The following is a 22,039-nucleotide window of genomic DNA, read 5'->3' on the forward strand; positions in this document are numbered from 1 at the left end:
GGGTTCAGATTTGAATCCAGGCACTCTGGCTCCCGATGCTGGGTGTGTTTTTAACCATTTTGTTATACTGTTACAGAATAAACGTGCACACAGTTTGTGATCCACAGTTAATGTTATTGGTAGGAAGAGAAATTGAAAAATATGAATAATTAAATAAATGTTAGACAAGTGAAGTAAAAAGTAGCTATAGAAGTTACAAAATGTTTTTCTGTCCTTGTGGTTGTGCACATCTGGGTCAAGTGAAGCAAATATAATACCTTTTCTTTCTCCAGAAGAGTCACATGATCATGGCTTACTTTCCGTTATAAACTATGTGTACTTTAGAACAAACACATTGCCACTGAGTAAAAATTACAGTGTTACTTAAAAAAAGTGAATTATTTCAGAAGTTATACCCACCAAACAAGCTATTTTTAAACAATTAATTTCACAAGAGTACCAGAGGCCTAAATATACTTTCAAAACAGCCTTCAGACACCAAGCAAATTTATACAAGGCACAGTTTGACAAATCTAACTCTAGCTTTCCATTGTTAGCCTCAAAGCCAAGTCAATATGAATGCTGGGTGGTAGAAAGCTCAGAGGGCCGCTGCATGTTTGAGCTCTTGCTGGGGCTCTGGATTCTGACCTCTGAACACCGTGACAAAGTGGAGCCCCACTCTGAAGGGAATGGGCAGCAAAGACATCTGAATTTCCTTCCCTCCACGTGCTGTGCTATCACCTAATTTTTATCTATCTCTTAGGAGCCAACGACAAATGATTCAGGTGAATCCCAAGTTGTCTCTTTAGGGTTCTTAGAAAATGAGAGGTTTTTATGTCTGAGTACACAGTGAGAGAAAATGTAACTGATGTTCATTTTATTTATTTTTATATTTTAAGGGCTTCTAAGCCTAAAGACTTTAAGCATGCTGACCTGCCTGGAGAGCCCTGACCTATGCACAACCTTACTTGCAAAATCCTGTGCTGATGATCCAAAGGCATCTCAGATCATAATTCTGGGGTCACCATCGCTTGCTGTTATCATAAATACTTTTGAAGCAAATGAAGAACAGGAAAGATTAAAAAATCTTTAAGGTATAAATTCTACTGAAGCAAGAAGAGATTGCATCTCATCTGAAGAAAGTCCTATAAACTTCAGCCACTTGAAACTATATGACAGATATAAAAGCAATCTCAAAAAAGGAAGTAGTTCTGTGTGTGACTCAGAGAATAAAAGATTACAGCATTTAGTCATAAGATACTTTGACAGGCGGTTGTTTCAGTGAAAGCACACTGTGAGTCTTACAGCTTGGACCAGTCATCCATTTAATTAGTGTCACTGTTTCCTACTCTTGCCAATACTCTGTCAAGCACTGAAGATATAGTGAACAAGACACCAGCTCTGCCTTCTTGGAGTTTATAGCTATTGTGGGGACAGGCAGGTAAACAGGCAACTTTAATTCCCACACTTGGGTTGAATGCATTATGGTACAGTACCACACAGGATGCCAGATGCATCTAGAGTATTCACCTGAAAGACAGAGTAGGAGAAAAAGTAGGGGAAGGTGGAGGTGCAGGTGGTGGTAGTGAAACCGAAAAGCATTCCAGGCAGAAGCAGAAGCAACAGGAAGTTGAGAAAGAGCTTTGTGGATTAAAGCAACTGCTAGTAAGTTCAGTTTGGCTAAAATCTATAGTTGCAGAGGGGGTACTAGGTAAAGATGAGATTGAATAAATGATCAGGGGTTAGATTCTGAAGGTTTTTTAAAACTAGTTGAGGAGATCCAATCTATTCCTGAGGCAGTGTGGAGTCTGGATAGGTATGCCATTGATCTGGTCAGCTTTTATCCTACTCATTTCAGGAGTAGCTGGCAGGGCTGGCTTCATGGGCATGTGAGCAGTATAGTTACGCAGGACCCTATGCTTAGAAGAGCCCTGATCTGGGAGCTTAATGCTACCTGGTCACCATCTTCAAATTCTTAATAATTGTATTTTGGAATTTGTGTTTTGTAAATGATGTCTGAATGGACAATGGGGCATATGCAAGAAGCTTGGAGCCTCAACTCAAGGAAGGTCTTGCCTCCTGCCCCCTCCCTGAGACAGCTTCTCAGCCATATGTTCCCCTGCCCCTGATACCCCATGTCGCACCTTACCTCAGCCCCAACAGCTGATACTCTTTGTCCCTGACAAGGGCGTGGGTACGAGTGTGGGGAAGGCAGGGTTGTGTGCTTTCAGTCTGTGGAATCCCTGGATGGGCATGGCAGTGGCTGTCCCTGCCCTTAGAGTGGTAGTATCATGTCATATCTGATAGGCAATTGTGTGTCTTAGTGAGGGCAATCCCCTTGCCCACCCCGATCTATGTACTGACATGGAGGTTTAAAGATCTGTAGGGGTCGTCCATCTGTTGTGGATTGGGGCAGCAGACCATGGGAAGAATGTTGGCTGGAATTCCCCAGGCTCCACTTCTCTGTTGGAGTGTTGGTTCAGCAGCTTGGGGGAGGAGGAACCTGTTGACTATCAGGCCCAAGTGAGTATACCCCATGTAGCAGGCAGAGGCCCCAGGTGTCTGGGAGAGTCTGCACTTTTCCTGTGAGTGTCCCATGTTGAGACTGCTGTCAACTTGCTCTGTCTTGAGGGATCCTCTTTTTCTCCTTGCAACTTCCTGAACCTGGTTTGTGTCTGTCTCTTCGGGCCAACTCAAAGCACCTCCCACAAAATACAAACTGTGAAGTTTTGGTGATTCTGCATATGGGTTAAATACTCTAATATTTGCAATTCAAACTGATATTACACAATATAAAAAGGAATAGTAAAATTTATGCTAGTAACTTGAAACCTTTCATTTTTCTTTAATCAGAATGATAGTAAATTACAAATAAAAAAACACTGTGACAAGTCAAGAGAGATGGGTAAGAAAGGAAAAGTCCTCTGTATACTTCTACTGACACTATTTTCCTTCTTTTAAAACAAGAGGCCCCACATTTTCATTTTGTACTGAGCTAGCAAATTATGCAGGCAGTACTGGTAGCTGGAAAACATAAATAGACCTATAAGTCGGATGGGGAGATGCTAAAATCTGATATCATCTATAGTTCAGGTTGACTAATGATTCTAAAGCAGTGATTCTCAAACTTCATCCTCCACTAAAATCACCTAAAAGGCTTAATAGAATACAGATGACAAGGTCCCCACCCTTAGAGTTTCTGATTTAGTAGTTCTGAATGTGACTTCATATATCTAACTAGTTCCCAGGTGATGCTGATGCTTCTGGTCTTATGAACACTTATTTAATACTATGCGTGATGGTTTGCACCTGCATAGGAAGAGCCAGTGCAGGCTTAGATGTAGAGAGATGGTAGTGAAGAATCAAGGAGAGCTCCTTCCTTGAGTGAAGATTGACAGAGATAGAGGGGGACATAGAAGGGAGAAAGGCACAGAAGATGAACACTATCCACTTTACGATTTTGGCTAGGCTCAGGACCAACCCACTGCTTAACTCCAGGGCCATTTCAACCACCCCTCCCCCAATGGAGAAAAGAGAGAAGCCACTGGGGGTGTACAGTTCTATGCTTTACCTGTCCAGATGTAACAGATGTCTAAGATCATGGTTGGGAAGGTAGGTGTGAATGTATACAGTTTTAGAAGAGAGGAAGTCCAAATATCTCTGTTTGCAGAATACAAGATTCTGTATTTAGAAAACCCCATCGTCTCAGCCCAAAAACTTCTGGAACTGATAAGTAACTTCAGCAAATTCTCAGGATACAAAATCAATGTGCAAAAATCACAAACATTTCTTTACACCACCAATAGGCAAGCAGTGAGCTAAATCATGAATGAACTCCCATTCACAATTGCTAGAAAGAGAATAAAATACCTAGGAATACAGCTAACAAGGGATGTGAAGGATCTCTTCAAGGAGAACCACAGGCTGTGGCTCATGCCTGTAAATCCCAGCACTTTGGGAGGCCGAGGCGGGGGGATCACTTGAGGTCAGGAGTTTGAAACCAGCTAGGCCAACATGGTGAAACCCCGTCTCTACTAAAAATACAAAAATTAGTTGGGCTTGGTGGTGCATGTCTGTAATCCCAGCTACTCAGGAAGCTGAGGCAGGAGAATTGCTTGAACCCAGGGGATGGAAGTTGCAGTGAGCCAAGATCACACCACTGCACTCCAGCCTGGGAGACAGAGTGAGACACCGTCTCAAAAAAAAAAAAAAAAAAAGTTTCTAATTTCTAAGATAACCACTAAAATATTGATACTAATTCATATAAGCACAAAACCAATAGAGGCGATAATGTGAAATAATGCAATATTTAAATAATAATAAAATAGTGTGGTAATCACACAGGGCTAAACTAATGAATTTGTAGACAGCCTAAAGAATACAGAAAGAGATCTCAACATACACTCAAATGTCTTTTCAAAATCAATCTTCTGAAATGGTATCACAGGGAGATTAAATACATTATATATGTACATACTTTTCTTAGTTGAAGATAATTAATGGCCTATCCTCTTTACCTTGATTTCTCTGGTCTTCAATTTTTTATCTTATGATGTGGTTTCTCAAATCTCTTATCATCCCATTTCTTCTTCTGGGCATACTCCATTTTGTTCACATCTTTAAGGGACGCTTTCCAGAAAGGGGCACAACACTTCAGGGATGGTCTGATTGTCCTGAAATGGGATGGAATTGTGATAACTTAGGGTTTGTCAGCTAATTTTAGAAGATTCTCCCTATCTGTGTACACTGAGCTTAGAGATAATGGAAACCTATGTCATTTCACACTTGATCCTATTCATCCTCTATCCTCATTCTAGAAATTAGTCTTATGAACCCAAATTCAAGAACGCTACACAGTTTTTATTACCTTTTCTCCCACTGGATCTGTGCCATAATTTTAGCCTGAATTACTCTTGTGCCCAGAATCTGTCATTCCAATACATTTGCTAAACCCAACCTATCACATTCTTTGAATTTAATAAGCATGCCTTTCAAGAGTTCATTCCAGAACTCAAAAGTTCAGAGCATGTAGGCTCAAAAGTTCAGAGCATGTAGCTTCTCTGACAATGAGAATTGTATATTGCAAAGAGTCAGCTAAAGAGAGCCCTTGAAGTCCAGTATAGGTAAAACAAGTCCTCATCTGCCAAGGTTGCTTGGGTTTCATCCAGCTGGTGATTCATTGAAATAGAGTGGTAAACAAAACAAAGACACTCTAGGAGGGAAGAGGCAGCTAAGGTTTTTCTTTGTGGAAATGCCATTGAGTCCATTCTTGACCTCATCAAGTAATCCATCTCCTCAGTTCTCCTACTCCCTGAATACAAGAAGCCATCTTAAAGGCAGTTTTACAAGCCTTTAAAAAAGGAAACATTTTCCCTCTCACTCTTTTTACCTCTGGAGAATTCCTGCTCAATTTTCAAGTACCAATTCAAATATCACTTTCTCTCTGTTGTGTCCTTGACTCTCTACCCTCATCCTCTATTTCCACTACGGGGATAAATAATAGTTTGCTCATAGTTGCACACAAACAATAGTTTGTTCCTCTAACATAATATTCATTCTGATATATTGCAGTCAATGATTTATGCGTGTGATTCACTAGTTGAGTACTTCTGAAGAGCAGAGTTTGGGTCTAACTTGTCTTTGTTTCCTCAGTAGCTTGCATAGGGCTTGGCCCATAAGAGGTGCTCAGTAAATGTTTATTAAATGAAAAAAATACCTTTTGTGCACCTTTCAAATGAAAGTCTAGTCTAAAGTGGTTTAGACATCTATTACTATACAAATAAGGTAGTGTGTCTCCAATACACACAGTTGGCTGCTATTTATGCAGGATTAGCTGCTATAGAAGTTTTATCCATGACACCATTGGGCACAGAACTAGAAAAATTGAGTTGATTATTTCCTTCAGAAAGAATTGCTGTTAAGGAAGTGCTCAGAGTTTAAACATTACATCCACAAAGTTGCTCTGCCATCCTGATTTTATTGGATCAATTGATCAATTTGTCAGAAAGTAGCTCTAGTGTATCCAGGTGCTCTGTGAAGTAAACATGAAATATCCCTGAAAGTATGCTACTCCATACCCTTCTGTAGAAAGTCATAACATTCTGAAAATTTTTTTACTAATTAACTAAATTTATACTATTTTTCCAGTAAATGTTATGCAGCATCCTGTTTGAAGCTTTTGTAGAGCCTGGCGTATGATTTTCAATTGAGAATAAATGTATATGTAGTAAAATCTTAATAAAGTGGATCCTGTTTAATTATAACAACAAATTAAATTTAGGTAAAAAAGACAAATGAGAAGAAAAAACTAAGATCAGGGGATTTACTTAAGAAAATAATTTTTAAAAATTTACTTCTTGCAGGAAGTCAGATTAGACTAGAAAATGCTTTGTAATATTTAAAATTAAGACAACAAAAGCAAATCAAGATCTAATTTTCAGGCAATCATCATTCTTTACAGTGAACTAAAAACATACTACTATGGTTTCTCACCCGTGCCACAGTTTTTTAAAAGTGTTTTGAGTGATCAACACTTACTTTTAAAAGCTTGGTGATTTGTCTGTTTCCTCTTTTTGTGTCTTTCACACTCATCTCTAGGGTCCCTGAAAGCCTTCTTCCCTGCCACACCACTCCCAGCTCCATTTTTCACCTCCTAGAACCAATCTTGCATCTAGAGTACATTTTAAAAGCCCAGTGTGCAAATTCTGCTTTCCCTGTGTACTTGGCTTTGATACCTGGCCTCTTGCCTAATTGCCATCTCCTTTTGCTCAAGTTGTGAAGCTAAGGTCCCTGTATTGGTTCTTGCAAAGGAATCTTGCTCAACTCCCCTTGTAGTCAGAACTCAAGACCCTCCTTGCTTTCTATAGTCCTGTTGAATCCTGATCCCTTAATCTTACCTTGTTGTTGGACTTAGACACTGAATGCTTCTTGCCTGCCTTGTCTTCCCATTAACTGACAAGAGTCCCACGATGGTTCCTGTACTCGTTTAGCCAAATGTCTTCCTGCTGCCTGCTGCTGAGTATTTATAGGTACTCTAAGCACCAGTAAGTTATATGAGAAAGAGGAATCTGTACCTCAGTTTTTGGAGGCAATTATTTTAGATGTTATTCTTAACTAAAGTTATGCATTAGAATCATCTGGGGAGCTTTTGGAAACACAAATAAACTGGCCTTAACCCATGCTTAAGTTTAAATGTTTTTTGAGATAATTCTCATATTACCTATAGATAGAATTATAGAAGGCTATAAACACCTTTAGGAGCTCATTCTTTGTCCTTTATTCATTTGCCTGCCTCCCTTCCTTCCTTCCTTCTTTCCTTCCTTCTCTTCCTTCTTTTCTTCTTTCCTATCTTCAACTGCTATATGTACAGTGCCTGACCTGTAACAGGCACTCAGAAACTGGCTGCTCACTGATTGATCATCAGGGAGATGGAAGCTGAGTAGATGGATCAAGAATTCTGAATTTACTAAAATGTGGCCCATCTTGATAGAAATGTGACTCCATTTTCTATAACAGCAGTTCTCAAGCTATTTGATATTAGGACCCCTTTATATTGATAAAAATTGGACTTCAAAGAGCTTTTGTTTATGTGGACTGTATCTATTGATATTTATCATATTAGAAATTAAAACTGAGAAAATCTTAAAGCACAAGAATACGCAGAAATGCATTCCATTAGCCATCAGAGTGATGATGTCATCGCTCATCATGTAGCCTCCAGAAAATGCCATTGTACACACGTGAGAAAATAAGAGGGAAAAGGGAACATAACATCTTAGTTTTGAAAATAGTTTTTACCTCATCAGTCCTCTGAAAGGGTCTCAGGGACCCCTGGGATTCCCAGATTACCCTCTGTGAATTCCTGCTCTATAAAGACAAAAACTGATGGGAGAAATAATCCTTGGAAGAAGGGTGGAAAGAAAAAGGAATGGATATGTGTTCCAAAAGCAGGCAAAGCATAGAAATCACATCTAGGAATAAGCCCAAAGGCAGCCTGTGGGTAATATAAGATTGTATGAAAGTATAGGCAGAAATTTAAAGTAATTTTGTTTGATAGCAAATATTTATAAATCATACCCGAGCATTTGTCCTTGTCTTGTGTATCACTTGTGTTTAAGCAGAAATTCATGTTGATATAACAGGTGATGTTTTAAATAAAATAATTTTAGGGAGAAAGCATAGAGAGTTGGGTATGCGTTCAAAACCCTTCTCTTCTCTGTGATGCATAAAAAATAGCTCAATCAGGTATAGGTAGAGTCTCTGGACCCATGCCTGTCTTTCCTAGTTTAGACCGATAATTTTCAAACGTGAGCGAACATGAGAATTACCAGGAACATTTGTTCAAATGCAGAGGTTATGATTCAGAATATCTGCAGTGGGGCCCTCTATTCTACACGTTTCTGAGCATATGGAAGACATTTTCAGAAATGGTGCCTTGTACTAGACAAACAAAAACTTTATCTGGTGGTGTTACCTGGATGGCTACAGGGAGGTATAATTTGCCTCATGGACTTTTGCCTTGCACACCACTACTTAATTTAGGAAGAAAACAATCACATTCTTTGATCACAGAGTTTGGATTGTGGCTTGAAAATACTGTTTTCATCAAGTAAAATTAAATTCTTTCTTTGGGACATTCTTTGTGTTGAGTACTTCCAGCCAGTATTGAGCTGACATGAGGGAACCAAAACATCGGGACATTTGGTTTTCCTGTCGAGGTGGGAACAGACAGTGTATGACAGCACATGCTGTTTATTCTACAAGAGAAAGGATGGAGGAGGGGCTGTTTATTGGCACCAAGTAACTGAATGCTGAAGAAGGCTGGCATTTGTGTTAGAAGGGTTGAGACCACTTTAAACATTGCAATTATATTTGAGTCCAGTTCACCTTATTGTGAAAGATGGCAGTAAACCCAACTCATTCCCTTTTACTCACAGCTCCAGAACAAATGCCCCCAGATTTTACTGCCCACCAAAACAGACAGAGGAGGCGATTATGTAGTTCTGGTGGGTGAAGAGTTGCCTAGCAGTTTGTTCTTTACTGATGAGGAGGGAGGCTTTCTTGCTAGTCACCTTGGGATGTGGCAGACTTCCTCTGTTGACACCCACAGGCTAGGAACATTTTCATGAAAAAGAACATGATTTTGCATCTGATTCTTTTGAAGGAAGATTAGCAGATAGGAGGATTTTTTTTAATTGCTAGTTTTTCAAGTTGGAGCTCAGCAGGCCAGGATGTCTGAGGTCTCATCTGTGACACTGGCCATTGTTTGTGAATGACAGTGGGACATTGTATGTGAAGGCAGCAGGAGTTAACACAAAAGCAGCCTTGGAGGCTGGGGAGCAGTGGAAAGGACAGATAGAAGAAGCAGGGAGGTACTGGGGAGAGGAGGGAAGCGGAGGAGAAGGCAGGGGAGGGAGCCCAAGGACATCTGTTCTCACTATGGTGCTCATAACACTCAGAAACTATTGTCCAGCAGATTGTAAATTTCAAAAGCACAGAGCATTTTTATCTACGATCTCTTTGAATAAGAGTGAATTACCTATTGAAAAGCAGAAAAAACAATGTTCGCTTTTTTGATAATGAAGATTGCAGGTCATATCCCACAGAGAGACTGTAGAGCACAGCTTGGGTTTTCTGTTTATTGCTCTATCAAGGCTTAGCAGGCATGATTTTTCTCATAACCCCCTTTCCAACTCATTCCGTGAACATGCCACATCAGTGGTGACCAGAGTCTCTATTTCTCCCTCAATTATAAATGATAACAGTAAAAGTTTTCTTTGATGGATAATTTTTTTCTGGAAATGCCAAGAACCAGTTTATGGGTAGCATTAGAATGGGTCTACTGGGATGTTCTTCTGTGGTTGTAAAAATGGGACGATGACCTGGTGATACGGTTTGGCTGTGCTCCCACCCAAATGTCATCTTGAATTGTAGTCCCCATAATCCCCACATGTTGTGGGAGGGATCTCATGGCAGGTAATTAGATTATGAGGGTGGTTCCCGCATGCTGTTCTCATGGTAGTGAGTTCTCATGAGATATGACAGTTTTATAAGGGGCTTTTCCCTGCTTTGCTCGGCACTCATTCTCTCTCCTGCTGCCCTGTGAAGAGGTGCCTTCTGCCATGATTGTAAGGTTCCTGAGGCCTCCCTAGCCATCCAGAACTGTGAGTCAATTAAACCTCTTTCCTTAATAAATTAACCAATCTCAGGTATGTCTTCATAGCAGCGTGAGAACAGACTAATACAGTAAATTGGTACCACAGAGAGTGGGGTGCTGCTATAAGGATGCCTGAAAATGTGGAAGCGACTTTTGAACTGGGTAACAGGCAGAGCTTGGAACAGTTTGGAGGGTTCAGAGGAAGATAGGAAAATGTGGGAAAGTTTGAAATGTCCTAGAGACTTGTTGAATGCCTTTGACCAAAACGCTGATAGTGATATGGACAATGAAGTTCATGCTGAGATGATTTCAGATGGAGATGAAGAACTTGTTGGGAACTGGAGTAAAGGTCACTTCTGCTATGCAAAGAGACTGGCAGCATTTTGCCCCTGCCATAGAGATCTGTGGAACTTTGAACTTGAGAGAGATTATTTAGGGTATCTGGCAGAAAAAATTCCTAAGTGGCAAAGTGTTCAAGAGGAAGCAGAACGTAAAAGTTTGGAAAATTTGCAGCCTGATGATGCAGTAGAAAAGAAAAACCCATTTTCTGGGGAGAAATTCAGGCTTACTGCAGAAATTTGCGTAAGTAATGAGGAGCCAAATGTTAACCACCAAGACAATGGAGAAAATGTCAGATACCTTCATGGCAGCCCCTCCCATCACAGACCTGAGGCCTAGGAGGGAAAAATGGTTTCGTGGGTTGGGCCTAGAGTCCCCCTGCTCTACGCAGCCTCAGGACATGGTGCCCTGTGTCCCAGCTGCTTCAGCTCCAGCCATGGCTAAAAGGGGAGAAGGTACAGATTAGGCCATTGCTTCAGAGGGTGCAAGCCCTAAGCCTTGGCAGCTTATGTGTGGTGTTGGGCCTGTGGGTGCACAGAAGCCAAGAACTGAGGGTTGGAAACCTCCACCTAGATTTCAGAGGAATATGGAAACACCTTTATGTCCAGGTGGAAGTTTTGCTGCAGTTTCTACATTTTAGCATATATTCATTCACTTTATTTAGTTTCCCAAATTTATTTAAATATGAAAACTTTTTTTAGAAGGACACTTAAAAATAGTGTAGCTTCCAACAAAGATTACAGTTTATCTAAATATCTCTATTGTAGAGAAGAGTTTAGAGGAAAAATCAAGGAATAACCCTGGAAATTTTTTATTTGGCACAGTTTTGATGGAATGAGAAGGGCTGACGAGGCAATAGTGAGAAAATAACTGTCAATTGAATTTGCAGATGGTCCTAAAAGAGAAGTGCTTTCAAATGCCAATGAATAGTCATTCATATGATAGTTTTGTCAAGATTTTTAAATCAACAATTTATCAATCAGACAAGAAGCATTTGCAAAGTGAGCACATGTTCAAAATAGTTCTAGATATTCTGTGTGCTGCCTATCCCCATTTGTGCCTCCAGACCCACCCTCTACCCTTCTGTGCTCTGATCACTGTCTCAAGAGATTGACCTGGGTATACCATATCAATGGTCTTCCTCATGCTCTGACTTCCAGTTCGACTTGTCCAATGGGAAGCACCAACAGGAGATTAGAATGGTGACTTCTGTTAGCTATTCCCCCAGCTCTGCCACTGCAGGCTTATTAAGGCTGGGTGTATTACCCTACTGAAGGTCACAGGCTTCATCACATAATTTTCTCTCTGAGTCCAAGTTCTGATAAGCACACCATCCCTTCACCCCCTCAGGCCCAGGGGTGATAATAACACCTCTCTGTAACCTGCCCTTGGTCATGTAGTAACCCTTGTGGGAGATCCCTTAACAATGACCTCATCTTGGTTAAAACAAAGAAAAAAAGTTCCTTTATTAAAATTTCCTTAAATTACCTCAATTTGAGTATTTCATCAATTTTCTGCCAGAGCTCTAAACAATATACTCTGAGAAATTAAATAAAACAAAACAAAACAACAGTGTAAAAGACATTGTCCCCACCTTTAGGGAACTTATGAGCTCATTGAAGAAGGTCATGATGTATAATGATCACAGGAGGAATAAATATTAGCACATACGACACCCACTACACCAGAAGAGAGATACTACAGAGCATTGGGTTTTACTTTTCTTTTTTCTTTTTTGACAGCTTTATTGAGGTATAATTTAAAATGTAGAATTTGACAAGTTCTGACATATGTATTTACAGTGACACCATCAAAAACATCAAGATAATGAACATATCTATCACTTCCAAAAGTTTTCTTTTTTAATTTTTAATTTTTAATTTTTTTCAATTTTAATTTTTATTTTAGATTCAAGGGGTACATGTAAAGGTTTATTAAATGGGTATATTGTATGATGCTGAGGTTTCAGCTTCCACTGATTCTGTCACCAAGACAGTGAAATAGTAACCAATAGAAAGTTTTACGGAACTTGTGCCCCTACCTCCCTCACTCCTTTTGAAGTCCCTAGTGTCTGTTTTTCCTCTCCATATGTCTATGTGTGCTGGAAGTTTAGCTCCCACTTATAAGTGAGAACGTGATATTTGTTTTCTGTTTTTCTGTTAATTTACTTAGTATGATGGCCTCCAGATTTATCCATGTTGCTGCAAAGGACATGATTTTATTTTTTTATGTCAGTATAGTATTCCATGGTGTATATATACCATGTTTCCTTTATCCAGTCCACCATTGGTGGGCATCTAGGTTGATTCCATGTCGTTCTTAATAGTGTTGTGATAAACGTAGAGTGCATGTGTCTTTTTGGTAGAATAATTTATTTTCCTTTGAGTATGTACCCATTCATGGAATTGCTGGGTCGAATGGTAGTTCTATTTTTAGTTCTTACAGAAATCCCCAAACTGCTTGGCTGAATTAATTTAAGTTCCCACCAATAGTGTATAAGTGTTCTCTTTTCTCTGCAGCCTCACCAATGTCTGGTTTATTTTTCTGATTTTTTAATTATAGCCATTCTGACTGGTGTGCAATGGCATCTCACTGCAGTTTTGATTTGCATTTCTCTGATGATTCGTGATGTTGGGCATTTTTTCATATGTTTGTTGGGTGCTTGTATGTCTTCTTTTGAGAGGTGTCTGTTCATGTTCTTTGCCCACTTTTTAATCAGGTTATTTGTTTTCTGTTTGTTGAATTATGTTCCTTATAGATTCTGGATATTAGTTTTTTGTTGGATGCATAGTTTGTAAATATTTTCTCCCATTCTGTAGGTTGTCTATTTACTCTCTTGATAGTTTCATTTACTGTGCAGAAACTCTTTCGTTTAATTAGGACCACTTGCCAATTTTTGTTTTTGTTGCAATTGCTTTTGAGGAATTATGACTTAGTCATAAATTATTTGCCAAAGACGATGTCCAGGTTTTCTTCCAGAATTTTTATAGTTTGAGGTCTTAAATTTAAGTCCTTAATCCATCTTGTTGATTTTTGTGTATGGTGATAGGTAGGTATCCAGTTCCGTTCTTCTGCATATGGTTAGCCAGTTTACCCAGCACTATTTTTTGAGCAGGGAATCGTTTTCCCTTGCTTATTTTTGTAGACTTTGTTAAAGATCATTTGGTGGTTGTCTCATTGGTCTATGTATCTATTTTTGTACCAATATGAGGCTGTTTTGGTTACTGCAGCATGTTAGTATAGTTTGAAGTCAGGCACTGTGACGCCTCTGGATTTGTTCTTATTGCTTAGGATTGCTTTGAGTATTCAGGCTCTTTTTTGGTACCAAATGAATTTAAAATTTTTTTTCTACTTCTATGAAAAATGACATTGGTAGTTTGATAGGAATAGCATTGAATCTGTAGATTGCTTTGGACAGTATGGCTATTTTAAAGCCATGAGCATGGGATGCTTTTCCATTTATTTGTGTCATCTATGATTTGTTTCATCAGTGTTTTGTAGTTCTTCCCATAGAGATCTTTCACCTTGTTGTTTAGATGTATTCCTAGGTATTTTATTTTTTGTTGCTATTGTAAATAGGATTGCATTCTTGATTTAGCTCTCAGCTTGAATGTTTTTGGTGTATAGAAATGCTGCTGGTTTTCGTACATTGATTTTGTACCCTGAAACCTTACTGAAGTCATTTATCAGTGCCAGGACCCTTTCAATGGAGTCTGTAGGGTTTTCAAAGTATAGAATCATTTCATCAGCAAAAAGGGTAAATTGACTTTCTCTTTTCCTATTTGAATGTCTTTTATTTCTTTCTCTTGCCTTATTGGTCTGGCTAGGAATTTCAGTACTATGTTGAATAGCAGTGGTGAGAGTGGACATCCTTGTCTTGTTTCAGTTCTTAGTGAAGATATTTCAAGCTTTTGTCCTTTCAGTATGATGTTGGCTGTGGGTTTGTCATAGATGGCTCTTATTGTTTTGAAGTATGTTCCTTTGATGGCTAGTTTGTTGAGGGTTTTTATCATGAAGTAATGTTGGATTTTATCAAAAGCTTTTTCTGCATCTATTGAGAAGATCGTATTTTTTTTTAATTCAGTTTATATGGTGAACCATGTTTATTGATTTCATATGTTGAACCATCCTTGCATCGCAGGAATGAAGCCTACTTGACTGTGGTGAATTAACTTTTAGAATGTGCTGCTGGATTTTGATTGCTAGTATTTTATCAAGGATTTTTGTGTCTATGTTTGTCAGGAATATTGGCCTATCATTTTCTTTTTTCATTATGTCTTTGACAGATTTTGGTATGAGGATGATACTGGTTTTATAGAATGAGCTAGGGAGGAATTCCTCCTTCATTTTTTGGAATAGTTTCAGGAGTATTGGTACCAGCTTTTCTTTCAACACCTGGTAGAATTCTGCTTTACTGTAAATCCATCTAGTTCAGGGCTTCCTTTGATTAGTAGATCTTTTTATTACTGATTCAATTTTGGAACTCATTTGTCTGTTCAGGATTTTAATTTCTTCCTGGTTCAATCTGGGATGGTGGTGTATTTCCAGGAATTTATCCATTTTATCTAGATTTTCTTGTTTGTGTGTGTAGAGGTGTTCATATTGGTCTCTGAGTATCTTTTGCATTTCTGTGAGATTGATTGTAATGTCACCTTTGTCACTTCTGATTGTGCTTATTTGGATCTTCTCTCTTTTTTTCTTTGTTAATCTAGCTGTTAATCTATCTATTGTGTTTATTCTTTCAAATAATCAACTTTTTATTTTATTGATCATTTGTATGGGTTTTTTTGGGTCTCAATTTCACTGAGTTCTGCCCTGATTTTAGTTATTTCTTTTCTTCTGCTAGCTTTGAGATAGTTCTTGTTTTTCTAGTACCTTCAGATGCAATGTTAGATTGTTAATTTGAGATCTTTCTATCTTCTTGATTTAGGCATTTAGCACTATAAACTTTCCTCTTAACTAATTGCTTTTGCTGCATCCCAGAGATTTTGGTATGTTGTGTCTCCATTTTTACTTATTTCAAAGAATTTTCTGGTTTCTGCCTTAATTCCTTTGTTTACCCAAAAGTCATTTGGGAGCAGATTGCTTAGTTTACATGTAATTGGGTGGTTTTGAGGGTGGTATTGATTTTTATTTTTATTCCACTGTGGTCTGAGAATATGCTTCATAGGATTTTGATTTTTTGAAATTTATTGACACTTGCTTCATGGCCGAGCATGTGGTCATTCTTAAAGTATGTTCTATATGCAGATGAGAAAAATGTATATTCTGTGGTTGTTGGGTATTCTGTAGATATTTATTAGGTGCAACTGGTCAAGTGTTGAATTTAAGTCTGGAATTTCTGTTAGTTTTCTACCTCAGTGATCTGTCTAATGCTGTCAGTGGGAGTGTTGTAGTCTACACTATTATTGTGTAGCAGTCTAAGTCTTTTCCTAAGTTTAAAAGTACTTGTTTTATGAATCTGGGTTCTCCAGTGTTGGATGCATATATATATTTAGAATAGTTAAGTCTTCTTCAATGAAACTTTTATCATTATGTAATGACCTTCTTTGTCCTTTTTTTACTGTTGTTGGTTTAAAGTCTGTTTTATCTGATACAAGCATAGCAACCCCTGCTCTTTTTTGTTTTCCATTTGCATGATAGATCTTTCTCTATCCCTTTACCTTAAGCCTATGTGTTTCATTACATGTAAGATAGGTCTCTTGAAGACGGCAGAAGGTTGGTCTTTTCTTTCTTTTTTTAATCCAATTTGCCACTCTGTGTCTTTTAAGTGGAGTGTTTAGACTGTTTACAATAAAGGTTAATATTTATATGGGGGCTTTTGATCCTGTCATGGTGTTGATAACTGGTTGCTTTGTATTCTCGATTGTGTAGTTGCTTTATATGGTCTGTGGGTTATGTACTATTATGTGTGTTTTTGTGGTAGCCGGTATTGTTCTTTCATTTCTATGTTTAGAACTCCCTTAAGCATCGTTTGTAAGACCAATTGAGTGGAAACAAATTCCCTTAACAATTGCTTGTCTGGGAAAGATTTTATTTCTCCTTGCTTATGAAGCTTAGTTTGGCAAGATATGAAATTCTTGGTTGGAATTTCTTTTCCTTAAGAATGCTACCGATAGACCCCCAATCTTCTCTGGCTTGTATGTTTCTGCTGCAAAGTCTGCTGTTAGCCTGATGGCCTTCTCTTTGTAGGTGATAGGACCTTTTTCTCTACTTTCAAGCTTTTTTCTTTCATGCCCGTCTTGGCAATTCTGATGATAATGTGTCTTGGGGATGGTCATCTTATATAGTGTCTCACAGGTGTTCTCTGAATTTAATCAAGATGGATTAATGACCTAAATGTAAGACCAGAAACCATTAAAATTCTAGAAAAAAACCTAGGTTTTCAGAAAAACTTTTCTGAACATTGGCTTATGCAAAGAATTTATGACTAAGACCCCAAAAGCAAATGCAACAAAAACAAAAATAAATAAATAGGACCTAGTTAAATGAAAAGGCTTCTGCACAGCAAAATAATCATCAGAGTAAACAGGCAATCCACAGAATGAGAGAAAATATTTGCAAACTATGCATCTGACAAAGGACTAATATCCAGAATCTACAAGGAGCGCCAACAAATCTGCAAGAAAAAAAAAAAAAAACCTCATCAAGAAGTGGACAATTGACATGAATAGACATTTCTCAAAAGAAGATATAAAAATAGCCAACAGCCATATGAAAAAATGCTCAATATCACCAATCATCAGGGAAATGCAAACTAAAATGACAATGAGATACCACCTTACTCCAGCCAGAATGACCATTATTAAAAAATCAGAAAACAATAGATGTTGGCATGGATGTGGTGAAAAGGGAACACTTATACACTGCTGGTGGGAATGTAAATTAGTTCAACCTGTATGGAAAACGGTATGAGATTTCTCAAAGAACTAAAAGTAGATCTACCATGTGATCCAGCAATCCTACTACTAGGTATCTATCCAAAGGAAAATAAGTCATTATATCAAAAAGACACCTGCACATATATGTTTATCACAGCATAATTCACAGTTGCAAAGATATGGAACCAACCTAAGTGCCCATCAACTGATGAGAGGATAAAGAAAATGTGGTATGGATACACCATAGAATACTACTCAGCCATAAAAAAGAATGAAATAATATCTTTCACAGCAACTTGGATGGAGCTGGACACCCTTATTCTAAGTGAAGTAATTCAGGAATGGAAAACCAAATACTGCATGTTCTCACTAATAAGTGGGAGGTAAGCTATGGGTACACAGGCATATACAGAATTGTATAATGAACATTGGAGACTCAGAAGCAGGAGAGTAGGAGGGGAATGAGTGATTTAAAAACTACATATTGGGTACAATGTACACTACTTGGTGATGGGTGCAGTAAAATCTCAGACTTCACCACTACACAATTCATCCATGTAACCAAAAACCACTAATACACCTAAAGCTACTGAAATACATTTTTAAAAGAATCCTTTGTAGAAATACATACTTTCATTTTGCTTGGGTAAATACTTAAAGGTTAATAGTTGGATCATATGGTAGGTGTATGTTTATCTTTTTAAGACACTATCACATTCTTTCCCAAAGTGGTTTTAGATTTCCACTAAAAGAGTATGAGAGTTCCAGTTCCTCCACATTCTCACCAACACTTGCTATGGGCAGTCTTTTTAATGCTATCCATTTAAATAGATGTGTAGTGGTATCTCATGGTGGTTTTAATTTGTATTTCCCTAGTGACTAATTTTGTTGAGTACCTTTTTATGTGCTTATTTGCTACTTATATATCTTCTTGAAGTATGTGTTCAAATCTTTTAAATTGGGTTTTTAAAATTACTGAGCTTTCAAAGTTCTTTACATATTCTGGATACAAATTCTTTATTGTGTGTGTGTGTGTGTGTGTGTATGTGTGTACATATATAGCATACATATGATACATTTGATATAATATGTATTTCTCCCAGTATGCATCTTGTCTTTTCATTCTCTTTAGCAATATCTTTATAAGAGCAGAAATTTAAACCTTGATGACATTTGATATGTTTTTTTCTTTTATGGATCATTTTTAAGTGACGTATCTAATACATCTTTGCTTAATCCAAGGCCATGAGGCTTTCTTCTAAATTTTTGTTCTAGAAATTTTATAGTTTTAAGTTTTACATTTAGGTCTATGATCCATTTTGAATTAACTTTTGATTATGGTGTGAGATATAGGCTGCAGTTCTCTTTTTTTCTATATGGATATCCAATTGTTCCAGCGCCATTTGTTGACAAGATTTTTCTTTCTCCACTGAATTGCCCTACACTTAAAATAGAATTCAGTTGACCATATATTTGTGGGTCTGTTTCTGGACTCCCTATTCTGTTCATATTTGTATATCTTTACACAAATACCACACTGTATTGATTACTATAGCTTTATAATAAGTCTTACAGTAAAATGATGTAAATTCCCCAAGTTTTTTGTGTCTTTTAAACTTGTTTTGGCTACTTTAAGCTCTTTGCATATCCATTTGAATTTTAAAATTCAGTTGTCAATTTTTACAAAGAGCCTACAGAAATTTGCTGTGAGTTTGCATTGAATCTATAGTTCAATTAGGGGAGAACTAACATCTTAAAATATTCAGTCTTTCAATTCATGAATAGGGTATATCTATCTATTTATTTATGTCTTTAATTTCTCTTAGCAATATTTTGCAGTTTTTCATGTGTAGATCTTTCATATCTTTTGTCACATTTTTTCTTAAGTATTTAATATTTTGATGCTATTATAAATGGTATTTTTCAATTTTTCACTGTTTCTAGTACTGTGTGTAAAAAAATACTATTGATTTTTGTATATTGGTCTTTTCTCCTACAACCTTGTTAAATTCACTTATTAGTTCTTAGACTTTTTGTAGATTTCATCAGGTTTTCTACATATATGATCATGTTGCAAATAAAAATAGTTTTACTTCTTCCATTCAAATCTGGTTGCTTTTATTTCTTTGTCTTGCCTTATTAGGCACTGACTAGAACCTCCAGTGTGACTGGACATCCCTGTCTTATTCCTAATCTTAGAGGCAAAGTATTCAATCTTTCACCTTTAAGTATGATGTTAGCTGTGGGTTTTTTGTAGATGCCCTTTATCAGGTTGACAAATTTTTCTTCTGATCCTAGTTTACTAACAGATTTTTAAAAATTTTTAAATCAGAAATGGGTATTGGATTTTTGCTTTTTTTAAGGACCATATAGGTGATCACATTTATTTTCTTTTTAGTTTTAATATGGTGAATTACATTCTTTGATTTTTTTAAATGTTAAAGCCAACTTTGCATTTCTTTGAAAAATTCCACATGGTCATTATGCATTGTCCATTTTGTTGGATTTGGCTTATTAAAATTGAATTTCAAATTTTTGCATCTATGTGTATGAGAAATATTGGTTTTTAGTTTTCTTTTCATGAAATGTCTGTCTGATTTTGGTATACAGGCATTTGTGGCCTCATAGAAAGTGTTGGGAAATCTTACATTGTTTTCAATTTTATGGAAATGTTTGTAAAATTAGAACTATTTATTTTTTCTTTTCCATAAGTTATTGGGGTATGGGTGGTATTTGGTTACATGAGTAAGTTCTTTAGTGGTGATTTGTGAGATTTTGGTGCACCCATCACTCGTTCAGTATACACTGCACCATATTTGCAGTCTTTTGTCCCTCGCTCCCCTCCCCATCTTCTCCCCAAGTTCCAAGTCCATTGTATCATTCTTATGCCTTTGCATCCTCATAGCTTAGCTCCCACACATCAGTGAGAACATACGATGTTTGGTTTTCCATTCCTGATGTTACTTCACTTAGAATAATAGTCTCCAATCTCACCCAGGTCGCTGCAAATGCTGTCAATTTATTCCTTTTTATGGATGCATAGTATTCCATCACATACATATACCACAGTTTCTTTATCCACTCACTGACTGATGGGCATTTGGGTTGGTGCCACGATTTTGCAATTGTGAATTGTGCTGCTATAAAAATGAATGCACAAGTATATTTTTTGAATAATGACTTCTTTTCCTTTGGGTAGATACCCAGTAGTGGGATTGCTGGATCAAATTATAGTTCTCCTTTTAGTTCTTTAAGGAATCTCCACACTGTTTTCCATAGCTGCTGTAGTAGTTTACATTCCCATCAGTGGTGTAGAAGTGTTCCCTGTTCACCACATCCACACCAACATCTACTGTTTTTTGATTTTTTTATTATGGCCATTCTTGCAGGAGTGATGTGGTATTGCATTGTGGTTTTGATTTGCATTTCCCTGATCATTAGTGATGTTGAGCTTTTTTTTCATATGTTTGTTGGTCATTTGTATATCTTCTTTTGAGAATTGTCTATTCATGTCCTTAGCCCAGTTTTTGATGGGATTGTGTGTTTTTTTCTTACTGATTAGTTTGAGTTCATTGTAGATTCTGGATATTAGTCGTTTGTCAGATGTACAGATTGTGAAGATTTTCTCCCACTCTGTGGGTTGTCTGTTTACTCTGCTGACTGTTCCTTTTGCCATGCAGAAGCTCTTTAGTTTAATTAGGTCCCAGCTATTTATCTTCATTTTTATTGCATTTGCTTTTGGGTTCTTGGTCATGAAATCCTTGCCTAAGCCAATGTCTAGAAGGGTTTTTTCCCAATGTTATCTTCTAGAGCTTTTATGGTTTCAGGTCTTAGGTTTAAGTCTTTAACCCATCTTGAGTTGATTTTTATATAAGGTGAGAGATGAGGATCCAGATTCATTCTCCTACATGTGGCTAGCCAATTATCCCAGCACCATTTGTTGAAAAGAGTGTCCTTCAGAAAACCAAACACCACATGTTCTCACTCATAGGTGGGAGTTGAACAATGAGAACACATGGACACAGGGCGGGGAACATCACACACTGGGGCCTGTCGGGGGGTGGGGGGCTGGGGGAGAGATAGCATTAGGAGAAATACCTAATGTAAATGACGAGTTGATGGGTGCAGCAAACCAACATGGCACATGTATGCCTATGTAACAAACCTGCAGATTGCGCACACGTACCCTAGAACCTAAAGCATAATAAAAATAAATAAATAAACAACAACAAAAAAAGAAAAGGGTGTCCTTTCCCTACTTTATGTTTTTTGTTTGCTTTGTCAAAGGTCAATTGGCTGTAAGTATTTGGGATTATATCTGGGTTCTCTATTCGGTTCCATTGGTCTGTGTGCCTGTTTTTGTACCAGTACCATATTGTTTTGGTGACTACGGCCTTATGGTATAGTTTGAAATTAGGTAGTGTGATACCTCCAGATTTCTTCTTTTTGCTTAGTCTTGCTTTGGCTGTGCAGGCTCTTTTTTGGTTTCATATGAACTTTGGAATTGTTTTTTCTAATTCTGTGAAGAATGATGGTGGTATTTTGAGGGGGATTGCATTGAATTTGTAGATTGCTTTTGGCAATATGGTCATTTTCACTATCTTGATTCTAGCCATCCATGAGCATGGGATGTGTTTCCATTTGTTCATGTCATCTATGATTTCTTTCAGCAGTATTTTGTAGT

Source organism: Pongo pygmaeus, chromosome X, assembly GCF_028885625.2.
Source record: "Pongo pygmaeus isolate AG05252 chromosome X, NHGRI_mPonPyg2-v2.0_pri, whole genome shotgun sequence".
NCBI lineage: Eukaryota > Metazoa > Chordata > Mammalia > Primates > Hominidae > Pongo > Pongo pygmaeus.